Raw genomic sequence first — 25027 nt, forward strand, 5'->3', positions numbered from 1 at the left:
TGAATATTATTAAGCTACAAAACAATAAACCCCTTGCTACAATAAACCGAATTAGGGTACAAGCTAAGGATAGGATACAAAATACTACACCAACCAACAACAGTAATATCAAAAAATACTTTATTTCTGTCCCATATGTTGAACAGTGGCACAAACAGCTTAACAGATTCTTTAAAGATACCGAATTTAAAATTGTGGCCAGGCCAATACGGAAATTACACACTATATTGAACAATCGCTCAGTCCTTTCCTCGTTCGCAACACAAATTAATGACCTGGTATACAACATTTCTTGCGGTGATTGCGACTCATCTTATCAGGGTTCAACATGTTTTCCTTTGAATATTCGTGTTAATCAACATGTGGCCTCAGTTCGTGCTTCTCATTCAGCAGAGTCAGAATTAGCCTTTCAGGCCGTTAACGAAAAACATACTTTTTATTTAACAAGGCAAAAATACTTAGTGTCCAACATAATTATACGTGACTATTAATTGCAGAAACCGTAGAAATTAAATTATACAAAAATTCTGTTAATGTTCATCGACCATATCTCATCTCCAATTTGTGGGTTTTTACGTGCATGCACGAAGACAAATAATCCCTATTTAAGTTTTATACTCACCACTATTTGGTAATTTTCATTCCTGTGATCACAACATACAGTTGAAAAGCGTTGTCAGCTTCAGGAAGGAAAATCGCTTTGCAATTTTTTTCGTTAAATTCGTTGAATTAATTATTTTTATTTTTAATTGCGTTAAATTGATTTTTAATTGTGTTAAATTGAGTTTTAATTATTTTTTAAACTATTTGTTACTCTAATGTAAGTTTTTCGATTTTTCCATTTTAATTTCTAGAGAGTATCATATGGAAGTGTTCTATGTACTATATTGAGGTAAACTTCTCTTATTATTTTACAATCCGTTTTGGTGTAATGAAAATTAAGGAAGAAGCATGGTTGTGTGAATTAGAAACTTAAATGATATAAATGGAACATAACTATTGTGTGGTTGTAATTATGATTACAATTTAAAAGAATTAAAATAATTAAAATACTTGATCAAGAAAGAGAAGTGCACATCCTGTTTCTTGGTTGTCATATATAGGACCTGTGTGTAGTAGTAGTTTATTTGTTTGTTTGTTATTTGGTTTTTAGGAGCATTAGCAACTAAGGCCATATTGCTCTGGGGATATGCAGTGATCATTTCCTGACCTTTCCGCATCCTCCGTATTTGGTGGTCACGGGCTCAAACCCCGGTCTAATCAAGAAGCGTGTGCTACGCACTGCTGCTCCTGCCCACGGAGGCGCAAATAGTAGTGGCATGTGATGCAAGAAAGCAAGTGTATGAGCTCACGCAGCATCAGCAAAAAAAAAAAAAAAAATCACACCATTCCCTCCAAATGCCTGTCCAGTTCCTCAAATTTATTTAACCTATCAACTTTCACAACGACAGATGGAAGTTTGTTCCAGCATTTAACCACCTGCTGATTCAACTATCAGTGTTAACACTGATAGTTGAATAGTTAATGAAAATTAACTACTAGGTAACAAGTCAACCATCGATACACTTCTTAACACATTCAATACCATACATGAGAGGCTTAAGTAGTGGAAACAGAACAAAATCAACTTTCTTAACCTTACCATATACAAAACAGGAACAAGGTTAGCCACTAAAATCTATAGGAAAAGCACACATATGGGTAAATATTTACATTTTTATTCACGCCATCCATTAAGAATCAAAAGAACAGTTCTCTACAATCAAATTCATAATGCCACCAAATACAGTTCCACACATGAAGATTTAACCATGGAGTTACAATATCCCACAGAGAAATTCATAACCAGGAAATACCCACCAAAATTAATTACAGAAACCATTTCCAAAGCTGAATACAGAATTAACAACCCAAATAATACAAACCATGATACGAAACCAGGAACTCACATTGTACTTCCCTTTCATAATCAATACACTAAACGTCTTCGTCAAATTTTCATGGACACAGGTATAACGCTGACGTTTTCATCATACAACAATCTGGGTTCTAAGTTCAATACATATAAAGAGACACACAAGTATTCGAGGCGCCTCCATAGCCAGGTGGGAAGGAGCAGTAGTGCTTATCACATGCTTCTTGATTAGACCAGGGTTCGATCCCGTCACCACCAAATACGGAAGAGGCAGAAAGGTCAGTGAATGACCACCGCATATCCCGGAGCATTATGGCCTTAGTTGCTAATGCTCCTAAAAAAAAAAAAAAAAAAAAGTATTCGACGTGAGACTAATAATATCATATACTTGACAATCGGACTCTACATAGGAAGTACTACGGTAAAATTCGGCACCTACAAGACATCTAAATACACATGTGTATTATCACTTCAACAGTTTCAAAACCAACCAAACACATACAGAACTCACACAACATGTCCATTCCTGTAATCACGACCTGTTAATTGATTCGGCAATTACAGTTATTAATTTCAACTCCAATTACAAACTCCTTCAGTACGAAGCTCTTGTTATCAAATGGCTTCGGCAATACACTTCATTAACTGTATTAAACACTAAACTTCCCATAAACCTGTCCCCCTTTTGGAACTTAACACGTGAAATTTCAGCACACACTGAACTGCATCACGGGAAATAAACTTTCTTTAAATACTTTGCATTCTCTACCAAGCAATGATAACTGAAGACGAAAAGTTCGAAAGTCGCCCGTTCACAACTATTAGCTTTTTCTCATTAACTACTTAACGATCAGTGTTAGCACACAGGTCCTATATATGACAACCAAGAAACAGGATGTGCACTTCTTTCTTGAGTAACTGTTTTAATTATTTTAAATTGTAATCATCATTACAACCACGCAATAGTTATGTTCCATTTATATCATTTATGTTTCTAATTAACACAACCATGCTTCTTCCTTAATTTTCATTACACCAAAACGGATTATACAAGGTTAATACTGTGAATTAAGTTTTTTGCTATTTAAAGTTTTTTGCTATTTTGCTATTTTAAGTTTTTTGCTATTGTTAACAGGAGAGACTGCTTCTACAGTGATGGGATACACTTAAATAGAAAGGGTGCAAGAATGTTTGCTGATGCTATCGAGGCAGTGTTAGGTGGGTCGGAAAACTGCTAGATTGGGGGGGATACAAGGAATAATAGATTAACAGTAGCCACTGGCAGAAGTGAAAGTGATTCTTGCACTGCTTCTATTGGAATGAGCAGCAGCCTGGAAAATAAGATGCAGGATATTTCGGAGACTACCGGGAATCATTGCGGTACAAGTAAACACATGGGTTGTGTTAGGGTAGCTAAGAAAAAGAACAGGTGCATGTATACTTGCGTGTACACCAATGCTAGGAGATTAGTAAATAAATTTGATGAATTTGAGGTATTGCTCAAAACATCAAGGGCAGATTTTGTTGGGATTTCAGAGACGTGGTATCACACAGATATAAGGAATGCAAAACTGTAATTTGGGGAGTACAATGTCTACAGAAAGGATAGACATGATAGGAGGGGAGAAGGGGTTATGCTATTAGTTAAGAAATACATAAAATCCAAGGAAGTGAATCCAGTCGACATTGCTGGACAGTGCAGTGTCGAGTCAGTTTGGTGTGACATAGGCATTGGGAGATCAAAATTGAGAGTAGGAGTGTGCTATAGGCCTAATGATTCTGAGGAGTATAATAAGAAACTGTAAGGGGAAATAAAGTGGACCAGCAAATCAGACAGTCTCATAATGGGGGATTTGAATTTCACAGATATTGACTGGAATTTGGGGGCTGGTCACTCACCACTAGAAAGGCATTTGTGGATTTATTGGATGATTGTTTTCTACATCAGCATGTTCGGGAGGCAACTAGAGTGAGTAATACTCTTGATTTGATTATCAGTAGTGATTCTTCATGCATTAAGAATCTGCAGATAAATGAACCACTAGGTGGCAGTGATCACAGTGTGCTGAAGTGGGATTTACTCAAAGAGGTAACTACCATTAGGGGTAAAGGGAAGGGTTATTGCTTTCGTAAAGGCGACTACGATGGACTGAGACAGTATTTAAATTTTATACAGTGGGACCAACTGATGATGTTACCAACAGCAAATTCAAAATGGGAAGCATTCAAAGAACTTATCTTGGAAGCTACTAGGCTTTACATACCAACTAAGAAATATTGTTCAAGGTTTAGGCCTAAATGGATGTCAGATGAACTAATGAGACATATGACAGAGAAGAAAAATGCATGGGATACATACAAATTAACACGTGAAACAGAAGCCTATGATAGATACAAGTTGATCTGTAACAAAGTTACAAAGGAGGTTAGGCAGGCGATGGCAGATTACGAGATATCTTTGGCAAGGGATGCAAAGAAAAACAGCAAAGAGTTCTTTACTTATGTAAACTCTAGAAGGAAGGGGATGAATCAGATTGGTCCACTTGATATCGATGGGTCAACTGTTGATGATTCTGCTCAGGTATCTATCAAACTAAATGAATATTTTACATCGACATTCACACATGAGGAGTCATTCAGCGAGGGGAATGCCAGAGGTGTATTCAACTCTGGCAGTAAGCTAGAGAACCTTGTAATCTCTGAGAGTAAAGTGGAGGAGAAATTGTTTAAGATAAACACAAGAAAGGCACCTGGGGTGGATGGGATCTATCCAGTTATATTAAAGAAGGCAGCAAAGGAAGTAAGCAAACCCTTAGCCATAATCATGAGAGCTTCCTTGGACTCAGGGGAGGCGCCCGTGGACTGGAGATGTGCAAATGTGACCCCAATTCACAAAGGAGGATCAAAGGCTGACACAAGTAATTATAGACCTGTGAGTTTAACTTCTGTTCCAGGAAAATTAATGGAGGCACTGGTTAAAGAAGCACTGCAGGATCATCTAGACAAGACTTCAGTTATAGCTCGGACACAGCATGGTTTTGTTAAGGGGAAGTCTTGCCTGACCAATTTGATTGGATACTATGATGCAGTCACAAAAGAACTGGATGCAGGGAATAACTTTGATATTATATACTTGGATCTTAGAAAGGCTTTTGATACTGTTGCACATGGAAGACTGCTGCACAAATTGGAGCAGTGTGGCATTGGAGGCAAATTGCTGCTATGGATAAAGGGGTGGTTGAGGGGGAGAAGACAGAGCGGTAATCAATGGACACTGCTCATCGTGGACTAACGTTATTAGTGGAGTTCCTCAGGGTTCAGTATTGGGTCCATTATTGTTTTCTGTATTTATAAATGATATTGATGATGGTATATCAAGCTTAATGTCCAATTTGCAGACAATACGAAGGTTGGCAGGGTTGTCAAGGACACTACTGACACTATGCTGCTGCAACAGGATCTGGAAAGGTTGAGCAGATGGGCTGAGAGGTGGCAAATGAAGTTTAACATTGACAAATGTAAAGTACTACATATGGGAAACAGCAATCCCAGAGCAACGTATCAACTCTGTGGTACTACACTGACAGTGGTAGAGAATGAAAAGGACATGGGGGTGGTTGTGTAGGCAGATATAAAGTTCTCTGAGCAGTGCAGACGGGCTGCAAGAGTAGCTCATGGTGTATTGTCAATGATATATAGGAATTTTTCTAGCAGGGATAAGGAGGTGATTATTCCCTTGTATAAGGCAATGGTCAGACCACACCTAGAGTACTGTATACAGGTCTGGAGGCCTAATTTCAAGAAGGATGTAGAGCTGCTGGAACGAGTACAGAGAAGGGCAACAAGAGTAGTGAATGGAACAAAGGGGTGCTCTTACGAAGAAAGGCTTAAGTTTTGCAAATTACAGTGTCTGGAGACTAGGCACCAGCGAGGTGATCTGATAGAGGTGTATTAGTATTAGTATTAGTAATGGCCGCATGGTGCAAGAAAGCCTATGGCTTATGCTGCACCAGCCAAAAAAAAAAAAAAAATCCGAACAAAACAATGATAAAAACAAAAAATAAATAAATAAATAAAATAAATAACTAAATAATAATAATTAATAAATAAAAAATAATAATAATAAAATATAAATTAAAAGGAAATTAAACCTATCATCCTATGCGCTTCCCTTACCCGAACGTACTATCCAGATGACCTTTGAATTTCCCCAAACTGTCGGCCTCTACCACCCATGAAGGCAACTTATTCCAGTAATTTATAACTCGCTGGCTAAAATAAAACTTCCTGCAGTCCAATCTAAACATTTCCCCCCGTAACTTGAATTTATGTCCCCTAGTTCTAGCATCATTTATAATCTTGAAAATTTTGTCCTCATTCATTTTACTGATGCCTCTCAGAGCCTTAAACACCTCAATCAAATCTCCTCTAAGGTGTCTAGTTTCCAAACTCTGCAACCCACATATTCGAAGTCTTTCTTCATAAGGACGCCCTTTTGCCGATCTCACCATGCGAGTTACCCTTCTTTGCACCCTTTCAAGAAGCTCGATGTCTTTCTTTAGGTGCGGTCTCCATACTTGAACACAGTATTCCAAGTGTGGTCTAACATAAGCCTTATATAATGGGATTATCACGTCCCTATCTCTACTTGCAAAAGTTCGATAGATCATCGATAGGACACCATGGGCCTTCCTTGCAACCTGTTTACAATGCTCAGAGAATTTCATGTCTGACCGTATCGTAACACCCAAGTCCCTTTCCTCCAGTACTGGGTTTAGTTGAACTCCACCAAGTGAATAAGTTATTTTGGGATTACTGTTTCCCAGGTGTAAGACATTACACTTTGTTGGATTAAAGCATAGCTGCCATTTTTCTGACCATTCCTGAAGTCTATCTAGGTCTCTCTGAAGAAGCTCAGCTTGACAGTGATCATTAACTACTCTACCAATTTTAACATCATCTGCAAATTTAGACATCACGCCCTCTATCCCTTCATCAATGTCGTTTATGAAAATTAAAAACAACAGTGGTCCTAATACTGATCCTTGGGGAACCCCACTTCTTACATCAACCCAATCTGAGGAATAGCCATTTATCACAACCCTCTGCCTCCTGCCCTGAAGCCATCCTTCTATCCATCTAAGGATTTTCCCAGTGATTCCAACCTGTTCCAGCTTATAAAGCAACCGCTCATGTGGGACTGAGTCAAAAGCTTTGCTGAAATCTAAATAAACAATGTCGAAATTATTCTCTAAATCCAGCTCGTGAGTGACCCTTTCAAAGGGTCACTCACTCACGTGTATAAAGCCTTGAATGGTTTGAGCATGCTCAATGCTGATGGGATTCTTCCTCTTGCTCAGAATAATCACCTGAGAGGGCATAAATTCAAATTGAGGAAAGACAGATGTAGGATAGACGTGCAGAAATTTGCCTTTAGCCAGCAGGTGGTTGGTTGGCGGAACAGACTTCCATCCCTTGTCGTGGAAGTTGATAGCCTAAATAAATTTAAGGCTCAGCTGGACAGATATTTCGAACGAACAGAGGGGTGAAGTGGAAGTGGTTATTTTTATTTTTTATTTTTTATTTATTTATTTTATTTTATTTATTATTTTTTTTTTTTGGCTGATGCTGCATAAGCTTGCTTTCTTGCATCAAATGCCAATGCTAATGCTAAACTAAGTCTTCAAAATTACGGTACATAAGGAATTCCTACATTCATCATAAACAAATGAAAATAACTCTTCAAAGGTAAGTGCAGTTTATTTGCAATGTAACATCAAGACAAGAAAACAGTGCTAAAATTTGAGATCAATATACTGAAGGGGTTTTAAATGTCCTTTTAAACAGCTTTGTTGAAATGCTTTCTTAAAAGAATTCTAAATAAACACAGACATAAATAATTATTTTGGTTATTTTAGTGAGGTTTTACAAGTAAACAGATAATCAACAACAGAAACAATTACTACTAAAACAGAATTTCTTATGTTATGTTCAATATAAAATGTAATCGAAATTAAAATTGACCACATCTGATATGACAACAATAAAGATTAACTTCTATATATATCATTATTCTTTTTTTTTGGCTGATGCTTTATGAGCTTGCTTTCTTGCACCATTTGCCACTACTAATACTAATACGATAACTTGAATAATATATCTTTTGGGTAGCACCAAACTCAACGTCGTTAATAAGTAAAAAAGATAAGGGTTACTGTAGAGTCTGATATATTTTCCTTTTGTGTGGTACTGTTCCAAGTTTAGACCAAATGGGTCGATGAACTGATGAGTTTAGTGGCAGAGAGAAAATAATGCATGGGATGATTATAAATTATCAGAGGACACTGAGTCCCTGATTACAGACTAAGGAAAATTATGAGAAGGCTTAGGCTAAGATTTAGCAAGGAATGCTTGGCAATGTTAATACTAGAAGAAAAGCAAAAAAAAAAATCCACATTGGATATGAACCAATTCAGTTTATCAGTAATCAGAACAGATCACTGATAAACTGAATAAATATTTTGCATTTACATTTACACATGAAGTTTTTAGAGATGCAGTTAGAAGACTACCTAATACTCACTGGGAATTTAAAAAAATAAATAAATAAATTATCTTTATTAAGCAAACCAAAAACAAATACAAATGACAGCTATGGGAACTCTTCACAGTATTTACACCAGAAGAGCCACATAGGGCTACAAAAGTTTGAAATATAATATCATATGCAGAACAACATCATATGCAGCAAACGTGGCTTAAATCACAGTTGACTCAATGCAAAAAGTACTGTCTTCCTGCACAGACCATTCAGCTACATCAGGCTTAATGATTTCATGACAGAAGGGAAGGCAGAAGAGAAACTGCTACATAGCTAAAAGTGAACAAACCAGTTGGGGCTGATCAATTCTAATCTATTATATTAAAAGCAAAGGCAAAACACGTTACCAATTTTTTTTTTTATAATACTGAGAGCATCTTTGGATACAGGTGAATATCCTATTCACAATGGTTGTTCAAAAGGTGAGGTGGGTAACAACAAACCAGAAAGTTTCACCTCTCTACCAGGGAAAATAATAAAGTCAACAGTTAAAGTAGTGATGCACGATCACATTGACATGATTCAAGCCATAAGCCAATCACAGCATGGATTTGTTAAAGGAAGATCATTCCTGACCAATTAGAATAGATACTGAGGTCATCACAAAGAAAATATAGGTAAAAAATAATTGTGACATCATATACTTAGATTTCAATAAAGCTTTTGATACTGTTCCACATGAAAGACTGCTGTACAAATTGGAGCTGAGTGGCATTAGGGACAAGCTACAGTTGGGAATAAAGGAGATGGCTGACTGGCAGGAAACAAAGTGATTTTTAATGGACACTGCTCTTCGTGAACTAATGTTATGAATGGAGGTCCCTCCGGGTTTGGTGCTCATCCCCTTACTGTTTTCAATATTTATTAATGATATTGAGGAAAGTATATCAAATTTAATGTCTAGGCTTGCTGATACAAAAAATTGGCATAGTGATTAATAATAGTAATCAGAGTATGCTACTTCAAGAAGATAGGCTGAAAAAAACAGCAACCGAGGTTTAACATTGGTAAATACACAGGCCTGACGTAGCCCAGTGGTCAGGAGCGAGAGTGCATAGCACGCGTTCCTTGAGTGGACCGGGGTTCAAGCCCGTGACTACTAAATACGATAAATATTTGTACTGACGATTTATTGTAAACTCTACTGACTTGGTTGTCGTGCTGGAGTATAAACAGAAAATTTATTTATTTACTGCATTTGGATAGCAATAACTCCTAAATAATATATCATTTGGATAGCAATAATTCCTAAATAATATATCATTTGGGTAGCACCAAATTCAATGTAGTTAATAAGGAAAAGGGATAAAGATTATTGTAGAGTCTGACAAAAATTCTCAGTGCATGGTCCGTTGACATACTGGAATGTTGCCAACAGGTTCTCCGAATTCAATTACCAATGCAAAGTTTTAAATAATTTTTAACTTGTTCTTCTGAAAACTCCATCAATAGCTTTTTACTTGGCATTTATGTTCAGAAAACAGTGCTTTCAACTGTAGTAGACATACTATGGTCTTACAACAAAGTCTGTTCACTCCAAGAAAAATCAACAACTTACAACCCCCTTTTATTCCTTCCCAAAAAATTTTATATAAACACAGTCTTACATTCACTGTACATAAAAATACTTACCATGATGTTATGCTATAATTCAGTCAAGCCCACTGTAATACTATAGATCTGCTTGTGACAATAACACTGTGTTAAGACGTCAAAACTTAGGTCTTAAAAATCAAGCTTTGCATGACTTGTTCTACAATTAGGTTTTATATTTGTGTATGCACTGTCTGCTATTCACTTTATTGCAGAATTTCATAACCAGTTTTGAATCAAAACTCTAGCAAAATTATAACACTGTTATCAACGGATGCTAATCCACAACCTCAGTCTTTTTTCTAGTATTAATTCATCAGATTAATTATATATGACTTCTTGCACAATCTGACCAATTCAGAAAAAAATTTATTATAAAATAAAAATTTAGTAAATAACTATAGATAGTTAAAACTCACGAAATTAGTTAAAATATACAGAGTAAATGCATTAAAAGTACAAGGTGTGGAATAAAGTTCCCATACTGGTGCTATTGCAGTCATGTTCAATGACAGTAGTATGTTGTAGTTCAAACTTCCTCCAACAGAGGGTAGGTAGTACAAAGATTGTCCAGTAAGCAGACAGGTTGCAAATAACAACCAGTTTCATTAGTAGTGTTAAGGTTCCATGTCACAATTTTGCAATGGAGCAACAAACGAATATCAAATTCTGCTTTAAATTGGGAAAATCTGCAATGTTAATGTATGAAACGCTAAAAACTGCTTATGGTGATAAAACATTTAGTCACCAGTATGTTGGAATGGTATATGCAGTTCAGAAACAGATGTGAGGAAGTTAGTGATGACCCAAGAAGTCGGCATCCAGCAACCTCTCGAAACGAGGACAGAGTTGCAAAAGTTTAGGAAAGTGTGGCTAGAGATTGTTGTTTGACCCTTAGAATGATGACTGATGAACTATATATGAAAAATGAGATGATTCATCAAATTCTGCATGAAGATTTAGGGAAAAGGAAGATGTGCAAAAGTCTGTGAAAAAGGAAGGTCTGTGCACAGCCTCACCAATAAGCAGAAGTAACAAACAATGTTATCATGTAACGACTTCGCCCAGACTTGTCAAACTAATTTCCTTGACTTTATTGTCACTGAATATGAGCATTGGATGTTTCAGTAAATCCAGAGACAAAGCATCAGTGCATGCACTAGACTTCAAAATCATCACCAAGGGCCAAAACATTTCATTTACAGAAGTCCAGGATCACATTTTTCAACTAACAGGATGTGATTCACAAGGAATTCATAACTGAAAGAGATACAATGCTGCATTCTAAGTACAGGAGCTTCAAAGACCACTGAAGCACATTTCCCAGATAACATCGCAATTCTGAGAGAAAGGCTGCTGGTCTTTGTTACACAACAATGCCCCCCCCCCCATTCTTCTTTTATGAAGGTATTTCTGACGAAACATGGCATTGTATAGATCAACCATCTATCCTACTACCACAATAATAACACTGAGATTTTCAGTGTTAAAATATCACAATAATAACACCAATGGAATTCTTCCTCTTTCCCAAGGTGAAAACTGCCCTCAAAGGAAAGAGATTTCAGGATGTTGAAGACATAAATAAAAATGTTACCACTGAACTGAACTGAACATCTCTCTTTGGATACCTTTGCTGACTCTTTTCAGAAACTTTACAATGGTGTAATAGATACACCATTGTAAAGTTTGTGGTGATTACTTGTAACAAAAATAAAACCATTTTTGAACTCTATCACTTTGTGTTCTTTTCATTGCATCAGTCTAGGAACTTTATTGCCACATCTCATATATTACAATGAGGTTAAAACAAAAATACATAGAACCTTTTGGCTACGAAATGCAGATTTATCAACTAAACTAGAATTCTGCTACCAGTGACTTATAAGTGTGCAGACCTGAGTCACAGGGGGAAGGGGAGAAGAATGAAATGAAACAGCGATAAGAACATATGAATGGGGGAATGGAACAAAGGAAGGACCTAGAAAGCTGAGGATCTAAAAAAAAAAGCAGCAGCAGAAGAAAGTAAGGAACAGAAAATGGGGGTAGATAGTGACAACATCTGCCAACATCACACAGCACTAGAGGTTCAAAAACAGGGTGCACATGTGTACTGCACCTGGATACTGCATCTGTTAATAGAGGCACTCAAAATCCAACCAATAGCAGATCTTAAAGCTACAAGTACAATCTCTTATGTAGACATGACTGAGTGCCTTGCCAATGTAGTTCGCACTAGAATCCCCGATAGCAAGGCAGGTTTCTATGCCTGAAAATAGTCCCAATGATGCATACCTGTGTTTAAACCTCATATGCCATTCAACCCCATACAAGGAGACCAGTCTCACTGGCAATGCTCACATTCCTTTCTACCTGATATTATCACTGGATACAGCTAGGATTCTGTGAAGCTATAACATCCTCACCTACATGAACACCTGACAGATTACACACAATATACCTCTGCTGAAAACACCCATACCACCTATGCAAAGAAGTGGGGCCATTTAACAAATAATCTGCAAGGATTGCAATACAAGCTACACTAACGAGGCATGATGCATGTACTGCCCACATGCACTACCTTGCATTTATCAATGTTAAACCTGAAATGCCACTTCCCAGCCCATCTAGTTAATTTTTCTATCTTTTGTTGAAGTGGCATATGCTGATTACAGTCATTAGCTATCCTGCCAAGCTTAGACATTAAGCCTGATCTGCCTTCAACATCACCGATAAATACTGAAAACAACAAGCCCAGCATTGAACACTGAGAGCTCTAAACATTAGTCCAAAAGAGCAGTGCCCATTTGTAACCATCCCCTATCTTCTGCTACTCACCCATCCCTTTATTAATAGCAATAACTTGCTGCTAATTCCATTCTGCTACCATTTGTATTACATTTATGCAGAACAATGCCAAAAGCATTACTGAAGTCCAAATTGTGATATGAAAATTATTTCTTTGCATCCAGTTCCCTTGTTACTTTCTGATATATGGCAAATGGATATGACCACGGAGTAGCAAAGCATTATCACACAATCCTCTTGAAGAGATTTAAGTTCTTTTCTTAAAGTCCATTCCATCTACCTATCACTGAAAATGCAGGCCTTTTATATCCTACATTTAACTGATATTGCCATTTGATCTCTAGAATTAATTATTTACCAAAGCTGTGCCAATACACTTAAAGTGTACATGCTAGAGAACTGTGTGTTTGTGTGTTGACAGTATAAAAAATACTTAGTAACTTAGTAACTTTGGACTGATTTTCTGTAGATTGTCATTTTCATAAAATTAGAATATAGAGAAATCTAAAAAGGTACACATAAGATGGAAAGCAGGCATGCAAAGAAAAAAAGTAGAAGGGATATGTGAGAAAAATTCAGTTCAATGAGTTTGTAACTGAACCATCACAAATGGCTGTTTACTAATGGATGCCCATATCACAACTGGCTTGGGAACAAAAAAAAATAAAAAAGTGAAACTGCTGATGCTAACTCAGAGGTACAATGTCCATGGAAATGGCTATATAAATATCATGCAGCAGAAACTGAAAATCTATGTTATGCAGCATAGAATGAGTTTGAAGTGAGGAGTCATAAATTAACCTGACTACCTTGTTTTGGACAATATTACAAAAAACAAGACAGAGGTGAGTTTTACAACTGAAGTAGATTAAAGTTTCTTTTCCCCACAAGATAATTATCAGAAGATCAGCATTTAAGAAGCAGATAACATGTATTCAAGGAGCTGTAGTTGTTCCAGAGCAAATTTTGACAAATTGAAAACTAAAGTAAAATGTTTTGAATAGGATTTCCAGCTGATGGAAAAAAGATGTCAACTGAAAATAATAAAACTATAACAAAATTATCTGTCATATTTCTATACTTCTATACATGCAGAGCAATGTGACAGAGAATGAAAAGAACCTGGGGTAATTATGCACTCAGATATGAAGTTTTCTGAACAGTTCAAATGGTCTGCAAGAATAGCTCATGGTGTCTTGTCAATGATATACAGGAATTTTTCTAGTAGGGATAAGGAGGTGAGTATCCCCTTGTATAAGGCAATGGTCAGGCCACACCTTGAGTACTGTATACAGGTCTGGTGGCCTCATTTAAAGAAGGATGTAGAGCTGCTGGAACGAGTACAGAGAAGGGCAACAAGATTAGTGAATGGAACAAAGGACTGATCTTACAAAGAAAAGCTTAAGTTATGTTTAGTTATGCAAATTACAGTGTCTAGAGACTAGGCACCTGCAAGGTGATCTGATTGAAGTGTATAAGGTCTTGAATGGTTTGAGCAAAGCTCAATGCCAATGAGATTCTTCCTCTTTCCCAGATTAATCGCCTGAGGGGACATAAATTCAAATTGAGGAAAGACGGTTGTAGAATAGATGTGTGGAAATTTGCCTTTAGCCAGAGGGTGGTTGATTTCTGGAACAAACTTCCATCTGTCATTGTACAAGTGGATAACTTAAGTAAATTCAAGGCAGACTAGACAAATGTTTGGAGTGAATGGATGGGTGATATGGGAAGGAGTTTTTGGCTGATGCTGTATAAGCCTGCTTTCTTGCATCATATGCCTCTACTAATGTTAATGCAATAACCACAGAAACCCTGCCAACTGCACAAAATAATATTTATTGCTAAATAAGAATGTTGCAGCACAAATATACCATCCAGTATATCTGTGCTGCAACAAGTTGGGTTGTTTATCATAAATGAAACAACCGAAGAAAGATGAGGTTATTACCACTCGGCCAAGACTTTTGCAGATCCGGTGAACACTAAGTTTTTATATATATATTTAGTCATTTTACTGACTTAATTGTTATACTGAATTATTTTCTATAAGTAGCTTTCTAGTCCTAGTCAAGCATTTTGGTTTATTTGAATTTAGATAGTGACTTTGAAAGTTAATACTTGATGTCCATAGATCTTATCGTTTGTAACTTGCCGCCATTGTTACAAGATACAGAATAGCTAACGTAAATCCCAAACTTCATAGCGTAAGGTTTAACGTAAAATTAAATAGCAAAATATGTAGCACAGTATTAGAAATCTGTTAGATTAGTATAGTATTATCAATTAATCAGTTAAATTTATTAATCTTATTAAATTTCATTGTTAATTAAATTATACTTAAAGTAATCGTGACCTAGACTAGAGCAGCAAAGCAGCAAGCACAAAGTAGCGGTATTACTGTGGCTCATGGGAGAACCAAAGGGAGCAATTCTCCAATGCATCACAATCTAAAAAAATGTGCAAAATGTGAAATGTTTGCAGACCTGTTTAGAACAGGACATGATCTAGCCAAGAAGGATGTCTTTGTGTGTGCTAGGTGCACAGACTGTGAAGAAATTAGGCACCAACTTAGCGTCCTGATGGGCAGCTATGAGAGTTTGGATAGGATAGGATAGGATAGGATAGTTTCGTAGTTCAACGTTTACAATTTTTTTCTTTATGTGGTTCAGAACGAAGCCAAGATTTTGCTTTATAATTTTGTAGCTTTTCATAAATGGTATGTTATTAATTTTTATATGTTTTGGGAGTATCCGATTAACTTAAGGAAACAGAAAACGTTAATATTTGGCCAGTCATCTAGAATTGTTTTAAGCGTTAAGTTGTTTTGTGCATTCATTATTGTTTGAAAAGCTCTTAGACTTCTCTATTAATTCTTGAATAGTTCACCATGAAGTGATGTATGGTGAGCTGAACTTGACAGTTATGGCATTGAGGAGGGTCTTCACTTCTGAGCAGATAAGAATGAGTTACATGTGTATGTCCGATTCGCAATCGAGCAATGATCACTTCTTTGTGTCTGTTGGATTGACAGATAGTAGTACATGGTCAAAGTGTTTGTTTAATTACACGAAGCTTGTTATTATAGTTTGATCATGCCAGTATTGTTGCCATTGTTTTGAACTGCTTTGGTGGATTAAGGAGTTGTAATTCAGGACTTCTCTTGCTGCTTTGTCTGCTCTTTCTTTTCCAGTTATTCCTGTGTGGCCTAGGATCCAGCAGAACCTGATATTGCAATTTCTTTATAACAGCTTTGAGACACTGAATATTGGACATGTTGTAGCACTGGGTGTGCTGTAGTATTAGAATTCTGAAAGGCAATAACAGAGCTAAGCGAGTCAGTGAAAATTATGCTGTTTGCTATCTGTTTACATTTAATTTGGATTACAGCCATTAAAATGGCTTGTAATGCAGTGGTAAAAGCAGGCAGTACATTCTTTTGGGAGTTGTTGGATGAGAGTACAATCTTTCAAAGTGAATCGCAGCTCCTACACGTCTTTGTTTTTGACCCATCTGTATTATGAAAGTGTGTTGTTGATATTGTTCTGAGTATGCTGCATGTAGTTGCTAGTAATTTATTCTCAATAAAAATTGTTTTCCCCCAGAACTGAAAATACGTGTCATATATGGGTTGAACTAAACACCATGGTGGAATGGTCTGTGCAATCGTAGTAGCTATGGTGTCATAATTAAGCTCTCAGCTTAGCAACAAATCTTTCAGACGGATGTTGGCAGATCAATTCATTCATGGATGGGCTTGGTATATGCGTTCCCAGTTAGATGAAAACAGTAATTCTCTATTTGGATGATCAATGACAGATTTTATCTTGACAGCGTGGTTTAATAACAAGTTCTGTCGTCTTAGCTGTAGTGAAGGTTCATGGGCTTCTGCATAAAGGCTTTGTGCAGATGAAGTGTGGAATGCTCCAAGTGCTATACGGAGGGCACTGTGGTGTATGGGGGTCTAACCATCTGTGCACTTGGTTTCGCCGAGTCGTAAATAGGTGCTCCATAATTTAGTTTGGAACGAACTATTGCTCGATAAAGTTTCAGAAGTGTATATCGACCTGCTCCAAAAGTTGTTGTGAAAGAACTCTGAGAATGTTTAGTTTCTTTAAGCACAGAAGTCTGAGTTGTTTAATGTGCTCAAGGAATGTTAGTTTCTTTTCCAAGAGAAGTCCTAAGAATCTTATACTTGGTACTACTGGGATCGTGTGTCCGTCAAGTTTCAGTTCAGGATCAGGGTGTAGGTTTCATTTTCTACAGAAGTGTAAACACGCAGTTTTTTTTTTTTTTTTTTTGGTAGTTGTTGGCGCATCGGCTTCTGTGGCCATAATGCACCTCCCAAGGTTTTTGCAGTACAGTAAACCCCCACTATTCGCGGTATCTGTATTTGCGGTTTCGCGTATTCGCGATCGCTGATTTAACATAAAATGAAACCTAAAAAAATGTGAATTTTAAAGCGCCGTGAACATTTTTCTCCATAAAAAACATGGGCGTGGCTAAAATTATCTTTCCCGGTCAAAACAGCGTTCAGTGGGTGGGGGGGAGAGGGGTGACAAAATCGCGGGCGTGGATGTTTCTCGCTAATCCTTGTTCAGTATGTGTTATGCAATTGTCATGGAAGGTTTGGTCGTTTGCTTTTAATTTATATGCTTATAAATTGAATAAATTTATCAATTTATAAATTGATAAATTTATTCAATTTATAAATTGATATGCTTACAAAAGTGATAAATCTACCGTTCTGCAGTGTAAAACAGACTTTTTCGAGTGTGTTAACGGAAGAAAGTGCCTTTATTGTGGTCAAGTTATTTTTTACCCATACAAAAATATGGCTACGAATAACAAGAGAAATGTGAAAATATGAAAGAAGGTGTTGACATTAGCGAATAAAATTGAGTTATTAGACAAAATTTCTAATGGTGAAAGTGTCTCTTCAGTGACAAAACATTATAAAATCAATGAGTCAACGGTACGATCAATTAAAAAATCGCAAGAAAAAATCCGCTGTAATGTCCATGAAAACGCGCTAATTGCTTCAAAAATTTGCTTTGTAACTCGTGATGTTAAATTAGAAAAAAATGGAAAAGGCTTTAAATCTGTGGATAGAAGACCGTACTCAAAATAAAATTCCGTTTAAGTTCACTCATCATTCGTGAAAAGGCAAAACTCCTTTATCAACACTTTAGCGAAACTGGTGATAGCACTGGCGGGATAAGTTTTTTTGCTAGCAAAGGTGCTGGTTTGAAAGATTTGTTTGAAATTTCTAATAAATATTACATTTAATATTAAATTGTTTCTTATTTTCATTTCGATGCCATATGCTTGCATTTCACTATGTACTGTCTATGTACAGTCATATTATGAAGGTAGATATAATACATACATAGACAAAATTTTAGACTAGTTTTTCTTATATATTTCATACTTTGGAACGGAACGGAACCCCTTTATTACTATGGGAGCAATAACTCAGTATTCGCGACATTTCTCAGGAACGTAACCCCGCCGAATAGCGGTGGTTTACTGTACTTTGATCCAAGACCGAGGCGGGATTCGAAACCGTGACCGTTAGGTTGCCAGGCAGGCACTTTACCCACCCGGCTAGCCCGGTCGGCGCAGTTTTTTGTGTGGAAATCCGGAAGCCATTTGTTTGAGCCCATATGCTTATTTTGTTTATTGTTGTTTGTAGCTGCCGTTCTATGCTTCACATATTCTGAGAGTGGTAGAAAATACTGAAATCATCAACATATAAAGCTGCATCAACGGTTTTTGGAATGTGCTCAGTTATAGTATTCATTTTAATAGCAAAAAGGGTAGAACTAAGCACAGACCCCTGAGGCATGCCTCCTTCTTGGGTGAAAATCTTTGAAAGGGTTGTCTGCAGCCTAACTTGGAATGTTCTGTGTTGTAAGAAATTGTAGATATATTTAGGAAGATGACCACGTAATCCAAGGAGGTATAGGTTTTGGAGAATCCCAGAACACCATGCTGTATCATAAGCTTTTCCTATATCAAAACAGATCATGACATGATGTTCCTTTCGGATGAAGGCATTCCGTACACTGTTTTTTAATTTTATAAGTAAATCTAGTGTTGAGCGATTTTTCCTAAAACCATGCTGTGCTGGATCGAGAAGGTTATTTCTGTTTAAAATCCAGGTGAAACGAGCATTTATAATTTTTTCCATAACTTTGCCTAGGCAACTTGTTAAAGCAATTGGACAGTAGTTTCCTGGGTTAGAGAGATCCTTTCCCAGTTTTGGGAAAGCTAGAATTATTGCATGATGCCAACTATTTGGAAACTGGTTTTCTAGGAAACTTTTGTTGTGCAATTCAAGTAATGCCATTTGGGATTGGTCATCAAGTTCCTTTATCATCATGTAGTGAATTTGGTCTGGACCTACAGTGCTTTGCTTTGTCTGCGATAGAGCTGTTTCAATTCATGGAAAGTTAATGGAAGGTTGTATTTTTCATCATTTCTTGTAGAAAAATTCAGTTTGTGCCTTTCTATTCTTGTTTTGTATATTTTAAAACTGCGAGTATATGAGGTGGTTGCTGATGTTTTGGCAAAGGTTTCAGCCAGTGCATTGGCTATTTCTGAAGGCTGTGCAGTGATTTGTCCATTACAGTTTAGGACTGGAGGTGGATTAATCTGGTATCTGCCATTCATTTTGCTGATTTTATTCCAGACAGTTTGAGATGGTGTGGAACTTGTTAATGTGGATGGAAATTTTATCCAGGATGCTTTCCTACTGGCTCTTCTAACATATCTGGTTCAAGCTTGTGCCTTTTTGAATAATATGAGGTTCTCTGTAGTGGGACATCTTTGAAGATTATTCCATGTTTTATTTCTCTCTCTTTTAGCTTGTAAACATTCTTCATTCCACCATGATTTTGGAAGTGTTGAAAAGCGAGACGATGTAGTAATAGTAGTAGTAGTAGTGGCACGTGATGCAAGAAAGCATGTGTATGAGCTTATGCAGCATCAGCCAAAAAAAAAAAAAATCACACCATTCCCTCCAAATGCCTGTCCAGTTCCTCCTTAAATTTATTCAACCTATCAACTTCCATTACAGATGGAAGTTTGTTCCAGCAATTAACTACCCGCTGGCTAAAGGCAAATTTCCACACATCTATTCTACATCTGTCTTTTCTTAATTTGAATTTATGCCCCCTTAGGTTCGTAATCTGAACAAGTGGAAGGATCCAATCAGAATTCAGCGTGCTCAACCCATTTCAAGGCCTTATACACCTCAATCAGATCACCGCGCAGGTGCCTAGTCCCCAGCCACTGCAATTTGCAGAACTTAAGCCTCTCTTGGAAAGAGGATACCTTCATTGCCCTCACCAATCTTGTTGCCCTTCTCTGTACACGCTCAAGTAAATCTACATCCTTCCTAAAATGAGGCCTAAAGACCTGTATGCAGTACTCAAGGCGTGACCTGACCATTGTCTTATACAGAGGGATAATCACCTCCTTTTCACTGCTAGAAAAATTCCTATATATCATTGACAAAACCCCATGACCTGCCCTGGAAGCCTGTCTGCATTACTCAGAAAACTTCATATCTGCCTGCACAATTACTCCCAGGTCTTTTTCATTTTCATTTAAGTGTAGTACCACACAGTTGGTACGTTTTTCTGTGGTTACTTCTACCCATATGCAGTACTTTGCATTTGTCAAGGTTAAACTTCAGTTGCCACTTCTTAGCCCATCTGCCCAAATTATCTAGATCCTGTTGCAGTAGCACACTGCCATTACTGTCATTAACAACCCTGCAACCTTTGTATCATCTGCAAACTTCGACATTAAGCCTGATATACCTTCATCAATATCATTGATAAATATACAAAACAACAGTGGACCCAACACCGAACCCTGTGGGACTCCACTAATAACATTGGTCCAAGAAGAGCAGCACCCATTGATTACCACCCTCTGTCTTCTCCCACTTAACCATCCTTTTATCCATTGTAGCAACTTACCCTTAATACCATTCTGCTCCAATTTGTACAATAGTCTTTCATGCGCAACAGTGTCAAAAGCTTTCCTGAAATCCAAATATATGATATCAAAATTATTTTTCGCATCCAGTTCCTTTGTAACCACATCATAATATCCTATCAAATTTGTCAGACAAGACTTACCCTTAACAAACCCATGCTGTGTCTGAATTATTGCTGCAGTCTTGTCTAGATGATCCTGCAATGCATCTTTAACCAGTGACTCCATTATTTTACCAGGAACAGAAGTTAAACTGGTCTGTAATTACTGGTGTCACCCTTCGATCCCCCTTTGTGAATTGGGGATACATTTGCACATCTCCAGTCCGTGGGAACCTCCCCTGAGTCCAAGGATGCTCTCATAATTATGACTAAGGGTTTGCTTAGTTGCTTTGCCGCCTCCTTTAATATAACTGGATAGATCCCATCCACCCAAGGTGCTTTTCTTATGTTTAACTTCAACAATTTCTCCCCCACTTTGCTCTCAGTTATTACAAAATCATTAAGTATCCTGCTACAATTTGATAACCTTCTGCCATTTTCAAACCTTAATAATTCCTCATATGTGAATGTAGATGCAAAATACTCATTCAGTTTGTTTGCTATCTAAGCAGGATCATCAACAGTCGAACCATCGATGTCAAATGGACCAATCAGATTCATCCCCTTCCTTTTGAATTTATATAAGTAAAGAAATCCTTGCTGTTTTTCTTAGCATCTTTTGCCAAGGATTTCTCGTAATCTGCCTTTGCCTGCCTAACCTCCTTTGTGACCTGATTACGGACTAGCTTATATCTGCCATAGGCTTCTGAGTCGCTTGATAATTTATATGCATCCCATGCATTTTTCTTCTCTGTTACGGGTCTCATTAGTTCATTTGATAACCATTTAGGCCTAAACCTTGAACAATATTTCTTAATAGGTATGAAACTTTTAGTAGCATCCACAATTAATTCCTTGAATGCTTCCCACTTAGAATTTACTGTTGGTAACATCGATAGTTTATCCCACTGTACAGAATTTAAAAACTTTCTGAGACCACTGTACTCACCTTTACGGAAGCAAAATCCCTTTCCTTTACCCCTGATGGTAATTATATCTTTAAGTAAATCCCACATCAGTACACTGTGATCACTGCCACCTAGTGGTTCCTTTATATGCAAATTCTTAATACAAGAATGATCACTGCTGATAACCAGATCAAGCAGTGATCATTTGTGTATTAAGAATTTGCAGATAAAGGAACCACTAGGTGGCAGTTTTTGGGATAGACCACTCAGCGGCTTGGATTAGTTTATTTGTTACATATTGTACTTCTGCATCTAACAGTTTTTGCTTGATAATATCTGCATCCAGTTTGGCAATGGATTTATACATTTTCCAATCAGCTTCATTTATTTTCCATCTAGGATTTCTACGTGACTCACACATGGTTCCTAATACTATGGTAATAATTATTGGATAGTGTTTGTTGCTGAAAGGATCTCTGTGTATTGACCAATGAAGTATTAGAAATAATGTTGGAGAGCATATAGACAGGACGATTGCAGTGCTGTTTCCTGATGGAAGATGAAAGTATGTATGAGTGTCGTCGTTCAACAGGGTTAAGTTATTCTGTTCTATCAATTTTTCAATTAGTTTTCCCTCTCTGGTTGGTCTATGGCTATGTTACCCCACAAAGGGCTGTGTCCACTGAGGTCTCCCAGTATACAGAAGGGGGAGGTAACTGAATTAGTATTGCCATCTGTTCCAACTGAGAACCACAGTCGGAACAGATGGCAATTCCACAGCATGCCATTTGTGAATCACCATACTTTTTGGCATTTAGGGCAGCAGAGAGCAGTCGGAATATATGGTCTGATGTTACAATTTAGATATCCGGCCTTCACTGATGTAGGTGGTTTGGGCATGTTAAAGGTCAGGTGAGATTTCTGGTTGGGGTTAGTGTCCCATCTCTAGTTACTTTAATACTTCTCACAACTATGACATCTTGATCTTCCAGCTCATTTTTAATTTCTTCTTCTGAGACACTGATAAGGTCCCATTCAGAAATTATTCCTTTTGATGTGTTTAGAGTATTATGGGAAGAAACCTTAATTGGGATCCCACCGAAAGTTGTCATTTGAACCAGACTTTCTGCATGTTTTGGATTAACTGTCTCAACTAGAATGTCACCTGATTTCAGTTGCTTGACATTTTTTGGTGTTCCAGCCACACTTTGTAGACATTTCTGGATGACAAATGGCGACAGTTTTCCTAATGGCTGTTCTGTCATAGAATGAAGGACTAGAAAAGTAGGTGCACGAAGTGATGTCACGTCCTTTTTTTTGTCTTTCAGTCATATCTGTCATTTTCTGCATTTTCCCAACTCAAAGGAGTCAGATCTTTGGGATCTGTGGTTGTTATGTTTGGATCATTCATGTTTGCTCTTTTAGCCCTGGGAGTGAGAGCTTTTCCTCCCAGGTTTCCGACTCCACCACAGGGAAGCAGGAGTAGTGCCACCTAGTGACCAAGTGGAATAGATTAGTGGTTAGTAGGACTAGGATATAAAGAAAGGTGGCTTTCTTTTCTTAGGAACCTTTGCACTGATACTTTTCAGCAACTATATACATTTGTATATATATACAATAGAGAATTAGCTTTAAACTCTAGACATATGTATCACTTTATCACTTTAGAAATCGCTTTATGATCACAGAGAAATCGCCTGATCACTAGAAATGCTTGGCACTCGGGGCCGCCAATATTTAGCATTAGTAAAGGCACATGATGCAAGAAAGCAAGCTTATACAGCAGGCCCCCGTTATAACGCGGTTCGCTTTACGCTGATTCGCTATAACGCTGTTCTTATATTATAACCCATATCTGACTATAACGCTGTCACAGATCACTATAACGCTCTTTTACAGATTGCATTTTTGGCATATTTAACGAAATCGTTTCGTTTGATGGAGTCGATAGCTTGAAAATGAATAGCAAAACAGCATTAAAACGTTTCCCACGCCGACTTGAGAAATTTTCTCCCAAGCTATTATAATTACAGTACAATAACTTGTTACGTAGTTCCGAGATCAACATTTTAAAAAATGATCAAGTATATTGCTTGTAATATTTGCTTTATATGCATTTATCCGAAGTCTAGTCATCACTCAGTACCGTATTAGACATCGTGGGAAACGGACAGTTTACTTGAACATTGTATCATAATTAATGCAACCAACGCAGTTACATTTTCGAAGAGTTAATAATGGCCGATAAGAATGAAAAAGCAACAACGTCTGAGCGCACGAAGTATAAATGTAAGAAAAAGACTGAATTTGAAAATTAAATTAGACGTTTTGAAGCGAATCGATTCCAGTCAAAGACAAGCGGATGTGTGCCATAATTTATGACTTGCAAGTTTAACTGTAAGAACAATTATATAAAAAAATAAAGAATTAATTTTAGCAGCGGGAAAGATAGCTGTTCCACTGCAAGCAACTAGGGCTAGATCGACTATTAGGATTGAAATGGAAAGACTTTAACTAATAACCTATAACAGCAACAAGGTGATGTGTAATAGAGCCACAGAAAAGGTTCGACAGGCAAAGGCAGTTTATGAGAAATCACTAGCAAATAGAGCAAAGAGGGGGGATAAAGAATTCTTCACATATATAAATGCCAAGATGAGCAGGACAAACCAGATCGGACCTTTACGCAAGGGAAAGGGGATAGTAATAAATACACCAGCTGCCGTTGCAGATGAACTCAACAGTTATTTTGCATCGATATTTACAAATGAAAAGCCTTTTGTGGCAATGGGAAATTGTGGGAGCGAAGTTAAAAAATATGTAATTAATGATATTGAAATTTCGCAAGATTATTTAATGAAAACACTTTCGAGCCTACAGACCAGTAAGGCTCCTGGAGTTGATGGAATATACCCTATAATCTTAAGAGAGGCGGCAAGCGAGTGCATTGAACCATTGACGCTAATTATGCGAGCATCATTAGACTCTGGGGAGATTCCCTTGGATTGGAAAAGTGCAAATGTATCTCCCATACATAAGGGTGGCTCTAAAAGTGAAGTTGGAAATTATCGACCTGTCAGTCTGACTTCAG

General features: G+C 37.2%; 1 protein-coding gene across 1 annotated transcript in view; it reads right to left on the reverse strand.

Annotated features, from left to right (window-relative positions):
• Positions 1-25027, reverse strand: part of Epg5 (ectopic P-granules autophagy protein 5) — a 1526775-nt gene that overhangs the window by 1452228 nt on the left and 49520 nt on the right. The window lies entirely within an intron of this gene.

Source organism: Mastigoproctus giganteus, chromosome 8, assembly GCF_048544385.1.
Source record: "Mastigoproctus giganteus isolate SK-2022 chromosome 8, ASM4854438v1, whole genome shotgun sequence".
Classification (NCBI taxonomy): domain Eukaryota; kingdom Metazoa; phylum Arthropoda; class Arachnida; order Uropygi; family Thelyphonidae; genus Mastigoproctus; species Mastigoproctus giganteus.